At 40.9% G+C, this 6,000-nt stretch overlaps 1 protein-coding gene across 1 annotated transcript in view; it reads right to left on the bottom strand.

Moving 5' to 3' along the window:
- Positions 1-4,106, bottom strand: part of FGGY (FGGY carbohydrate kinase domain containing) — a 150,970-nt gene extending 146,864 nt beyond the window's left edge. Inside the window, exon 1 of the mRNA XM_070939505.1 lies at positions 3,988-4,106. The gene's annotated coding sequence lies outside the window, so the exon portion shown is untranslated. The remainder of the gene's footprint in view (positions 1-3,987) is intronic.
- Between the last annotated feature and the right edge of the window lie 1,894 nt (positions 4,107-6,000).

Raw genomic sequence — 6,000 nt, forward strand, 5'->3', positions numbered from 1 at the left:
TTACAAATCCTAGAAGAAGTAGAAAGCTTTACAAACAACTCAGTGATCAAAGAGTCATAGTGCATAATAAATATTCATACAGTCCAGCAACAGTAATCTGCAGAGATATTACTCAACCTGTATATATAGCAAAGCACATACTTCCTGCTTTCTCCTTGAATAAATTTTCCAGTTTTCTGGCACCAAACCATGATGACAGCAGCAGAAAATAAATATTCTTTGGAAGTCTGTTTTGTTTTTGTTTTTTTAATCCAAAGCATTGTTTAAAGTGAAGAGAAGCAAACACAGGGCTGATCAAATCAGCGAGGGAACAAAGGTTTTTTTAAAAGTTTGATTGCTGAATTGACCATGAGATCAATGGTCAATAAAGGGTCTTTCACATTCTCCAAGGACAATTATTAGGATATACTTTCTTAATATTTTTCCTGTATTTTTCCTATATTTTTCACTGACTAGCATGTCAAAATCCTCTCGAATCTTGAATATATCCTCTAAGGTATTTACTGTTCCTTCATCCATCTCCCAAATTTACAAATCTCATAATATTTTCTAACCATTTATCCAAACAATCCAATATTTTCTAACCATTAATCCAAACAGAAAATGGCCTAGAATGGAGTATGCTGCTCATTACTTCCTTCCAGCTTGATGTACACTTGTGGGTGCAAGTGTTCAACCACCACTGTATCCAATTAATGGCAACACAGCCCAGCCCACATTTTGTTATCTTCTCTATAAAATGTAAGAAACACTGTCATATATTTTGCTGAAATTTGGGTACACTATGTCCATTACATTATCGCAACCAATTAAACTGTCTGCTCTTTCAAAAAAAGAAAATAAGTTCAGTTTGACAATTGCTTGCTTCTGGCAATGCAAGGATGGCTCCTGCCATGTAGCATATTCCTTTCTAAATGCAGGTAGACCTTGACTGCTACAACGACCATTGCAGCATCTCCAAGGCCAGAAGTCTTTTTCACAGTTACAACCTTTGCAGCATCCCCATGATCATGTGATCAAAATTCAGATGCTTGGCAACTGTTTCATACTTATGATCATTGCAGTGTCCTGGGGTCATGTGATCCCCTTTTGCAACCTTCTGACAAGCAAAGCAGGGGTGAGATGCTCCTGGTTCAGACCGGATCGCCCGATCCGGAAGCGATGTCGGCGGGTGGTTCGGAGAACCGGTAGCAAAAATCCTTGCGCCCCCACCCCATGCCCAGCTGAGCCGCGCGATCATCAGAAGCTGGTTTTTTTACTTTTAAAAGCATTTTTTCTACAACCTCTTCGGACGAAAAAATGCTTTTAAAAGTAAAAAAAAGGCCTCTGATGATCACGCAGCTCAGCTGGGATCGTCAGAGCCTTTTAAAAGCATTTTTTCCTGCAACCTCTTCAGCCGAAGAGGTTGTAGAAAATGATGCTTTTGGTAAACTTACTGCCAAGAGCCTAACATTCATATCAACAACACTTATAAGAAAGGCCATGTTTTATCATGTTCTTGACTGAAGCCGTCAAGCTGGCAGTGGTGTGACTAAAGTCCTCTGGGAAGACCACTGACTGCTGAACAAGTCATCAATGCTACAGTTCAACACCGAACTGCAGCACTGAATTATTGGTGTACAGATCAATAATTGGTTTATGTCAGCAACTGGGTCAAGGTTTGAAACTAGTTATGGCAATTCTTGCCCATCCAACCATGTTTCTTGTTACCAGAGATTGTTACCAGACAAATATGGAGGACCCCCAAATAAATTTGTTATTTTTATCCTTTAGTGTGCAGGCTATACATTTAATTGAGGATAACTGAAATTTCCACGCATTCCGCATGTGTGAGATTTATCCTTGGACTCTTGATTTATAAGCTGTCAAATGGACAATTACTCTGGTAGACAATAATAATCCTATGATGGACAGCTATGCCAATTTTATGCAGATACTCAAAGATGCTTTTAAAATCATGCCAGAAAGCCAGAGCTAATCAAGAAATTAGCAAATTGTAGTCAAGATAAATGTGGTAGGCAGTCACATATACAGTAGCAGTCTTTCAACTCTATATGAAAGGTAAAGACTGATATTAATTAGCTTTAATTATTTAATTTAAAGACTTATCAACTGAATTGCAAGAGGAGCAGGTATACCAGATATATTAGAGGATTTGCTCCTCTAAATTGTATGAACATAGATGGTAAACTAGAAGAGCTGAAATATAGTGGGGGGAATCGAAAAGAAAAGAAATACCCTTCTTACAACCACTTCTTTGTTCCTTGACTTTTTAGTCTTCTGAAATTCAGTCTATGTAAATTGACCCTACTTTTCAGCTACAGAAGCAAACTAGAAGTTGAGATTAGTCCTCTTACCACTTGCTACTATCCCCTCTTCAATGAACAGGAAGTGCACTCCTTTGCTTCTACTTTTCAGTTGACATAGCCCCAAACCCCAATTGCTGTTCTTCACTAGTTGAAACTAAACTCCTTTTCTACATCAGCCTAACTTTCTTTCTGGTGATACTAGCTACTTGCTTCTGTGCTTCCCTAAGGATAATGCTCATTTTGTTCCCTATAGACGTTTTCTTCCTTAAAACTCTAGCTCAGCTGAAATTTCCTTTGGTCTACAATGGTTTCTTAAGATGCCCCATTTTTTTCTTGTGACTGGAGTGTACAATTCTGCACTCAAAAGAAATGGAGAATGGTTTAGAATAACTTGTTTTCAAGAAATCTTCTACTCTTCTGTAATTCCCTTTAACCTCAATACTTCTCTAGCTTGCTCAAGTTGTCTCTCCTAAAATCAAGTGTGACTATGTTCTAATTTTTCTTTCTGCAATATCTTGTTTCTGAAAATGACAGTCCCCTCCTCCCAAGTTTCTGACTGCTTTTAACCTCCTTTCCCTATTGAATTAGGAATAGTTCTGCAGTTGATAACCTTATCTTCAACTTTTTGAAGCAAGTAACAAAATCTATGAGAAAATGCTGAAGCCATTGGACCAGAAATGAGCCAACTGTGTTTCACCAATTGTGTCCTATCAACATAACCAGTCAAATTAGATTTTGGTTCTGAGTTGTCATGCAAACTTACAAACCTGTCTACGTAAAACATGCTTGAGCAGGGGTAACTATCCATGAATCCCGCAAGTGACCTACATTCCTTCCTTCCTTCCTTCCCTCCCTCCCTCCCTCCCTCCCCTCCCCTCCCTTCCCTTCCCTTCCCTTCCCTTCCCTTCCCTTCCTAAAAAGCAGGTGTAGTCTAGTGTTGAAAGGGTGAACCAGACTTGGGGAAAATCCAAATCAACTTGATTCTTAGCCTTGGAGAGCCATTGTGTGGTTTTGGGGCTGTCCCTCTCAGTGCAACTTAGGGGTTGGAGGACTGTGTATTTTGGAGACCAAACTACTTTGATCTCCTGCAGGAAAGCCAAGAAAGCAATCTAACAAATGAAGCAAAGAAAATGCCCCTGACAAGGACTTTCATTCCAGCCATCCGGTCTGGGTTATTATTTTTTTTTCCCCCAGGAAACTGCGAGGGACTTTGCTCTCGCCTTAATTAACCCTGATTTTTTTTTTCGCTTTACCCATTACTGTATTTTCTCACCTGTTTCCCAGGCTGGGTCATCTGGTGTCCAATTAAAAACGATTTAATTGGATTTAAAACGATTGAAAAAGATTTAACTAGCATGCAATGGCTCTGCTCTTACTCTACGAGCAGAGGAGAAGAGGAATTTCTACCGTACTTTTTTTTTTTTTTTGCCCGGGGCATACACGCGGGGGAAGCCGAGCCAAAGAAAACCACCCGGGTCGCAGGCGGAGGAAGGAGGATCCCAGGACCAGCCCTTCCCCAGCCCAAGAGTGCAGAGGAGCGGGGGAGGGGGAGAACCTGGCATATTTTTGTCCTCTACGGAAAGGCTGGGCAATGCACCGCAAGAGGAGGGTTTCTTGAAAACAGGGACGCTCTGATACACAACCTATTATTTGCGTTGGAAAGTGAAAGCTTACTTACTTGCCTGAAAGTGAAACACGATCTTAGCAAGCAAGCAAGCAAGCAAGCCGTGGTCAAAAGCAATGGGCACCACACGCTTGAGCGACCCACCGGGGTTCCTGACAGGGCAATTTCCGGCCTTCTCTGTCGGGAGCCGCCGTGACCAAAGGGGGGAAAACGCCTTTTCTTCACTTGGCAGGAGGGCATTTGTCAATGCCTTTTCTGATTGGTCTCTTGACCAAGAGCCCCCCCCTCAAGTCTCCCCCCACCTCCTGCCTCGTGCTCAAATACGATGGGGGGGGCGAGTTGTTAGAATAAGGCGCCCCTTTCCCGAAAATGCAATTTTTTTCTCCTGGCCGCCGCCATCGTTTCCCCACCTCCGTTTCTACCCACGGTTTCTTAACTCTTTGCAAAATGAAGAATGGAATAACAGAGTTGGAAGGGGACTTGAAGGGTTTTCTAAGGCTAAACCAACCCCTTGCCCAAGCAGGAGACCCTTATACCATTCCACTGGCTGTCTTCTTAAAAACCTCCTGTGTTAGAGATGCTAGAGGATGGAAGGGTGTAATAAAACTTAAGATCTGCCTCCGGCTATGTGTCTCTTTTTAAGCAAAAGTTTTAATCGATTATCTTTTCCTTGGCTTGCCAAGATCTGTCTTCCCCCCCACCCCCCTTGACATATCAAGGAAAAAGGCTGAAGGATCTATGCTCTTCCCCTGAACAGACCACAGAGCCAAGTAACACTGAACATATTTTAATTTAGGGAGATGGGTAAGAGCAGCCTACAAATAAACAATTGTATTTTTATCTGAAGTAGGAAAGTAGGCACTCCATTGAAAAAAAAAATCTAATGCATTAATCTAGGTTTAATTAATTAATTTAATTAATATTAATTTAATTAATATTATTAATATTATTAATAAACAAATAATATTAATTTAATTAATTATTTAATGTAATTAAAACCACGGTGGCTCAGTGGCTAAGACGCTGAGCTTGTCAATCGAAAGGTCAGCAGTTCAGCGGTTCGAATCCTTGGTGCTGCGTAACGGGGTGAGCTCCTGTTACGTGTCCCAGCTTCTGCCAACCTAGCAGTTCGAAAGCACGTAAAAATGCAAGTAGAAAAATGGGGACCACCTTTGGTGGGAAGGTAACAGCGTTCCGTGCGTCTTTGATTTATGACCATTTTTCCCCACTTACAACAATTGTAGCATTCTCATGATCAAATAATACAAATTTGTGACCTTCTGACAAACAAAGTCAATAGGGAAGCCAGATTCACTTAGCAACCATGTTTCTAACTTTAACAACTGCAGTGATTCACTTAGCAGTGGTAAGAAAGGACATATAAATGGGGCAAAATTCATTTGACAACTGTTTTGTGTAGCAACAGAAATATCAGCCTCATTGTGGTCATAAATTGAGGCCTACCTGTGCTCAATGCTATTTAGCACAAAGATATTTTAGCACCTTTGTGTATATAACTGCTCAATAGGTCAATGGCTCATTGCAATGAGAGCAATTTTATTGTTACAGAAAAACAAACAAATGTGTTTATTATTTGGATCACCAATTGTGAGGACTTGCACACATACACAGTCTGTACCAGGGGTGGGTTCCAATTTGTTTTACTACCAGTTCTGTGGGCGTGGCTTGTTTGGTGGGTGTGGCTTGGTGGTCATGTGACTGGGTGGGTGTGGTTTCGTGGTCATGTGACTGGGCAGGCGTGGCCAACTTGACATCACTCACGTCAAGGGTTAGGGTTAGGGTGCCTGGCCTCTCCTCACCTCAAAGGCCTCAACGAGATACAATTTCCCTGTCTATTTATTTACTACTACTGAACATCCAAAATATACTATTTAATCCTATGTACATATGCCATATGTGTACATACATATTACATAGTATAGAGTGTATATAGGCACACAAAAAGATACATTATCTACTATATATACTGCATGTGTATGTACACACACAGAGAGCTCTTTTAAAACTATACACATTCAACCTCACTTACTACATTTGGAAAAACAC

This window comes from Pituophis catenifer, unplaced genomic scaffold (assembly GCF_029215685.1).
Source record: "Pituophis catenifer annectens isolate HBS135680 unplaced genomic scaffold, rPitCat1.0.hap2 SCAF_3, whole genome shotgun sequence".
Classification (NCBI taxonomy): Eukaryota; Metazoa; Chordata; class Lepidosauria; order Squamata; family Colubridae; genus Pituophis; species Pituophis catenifer.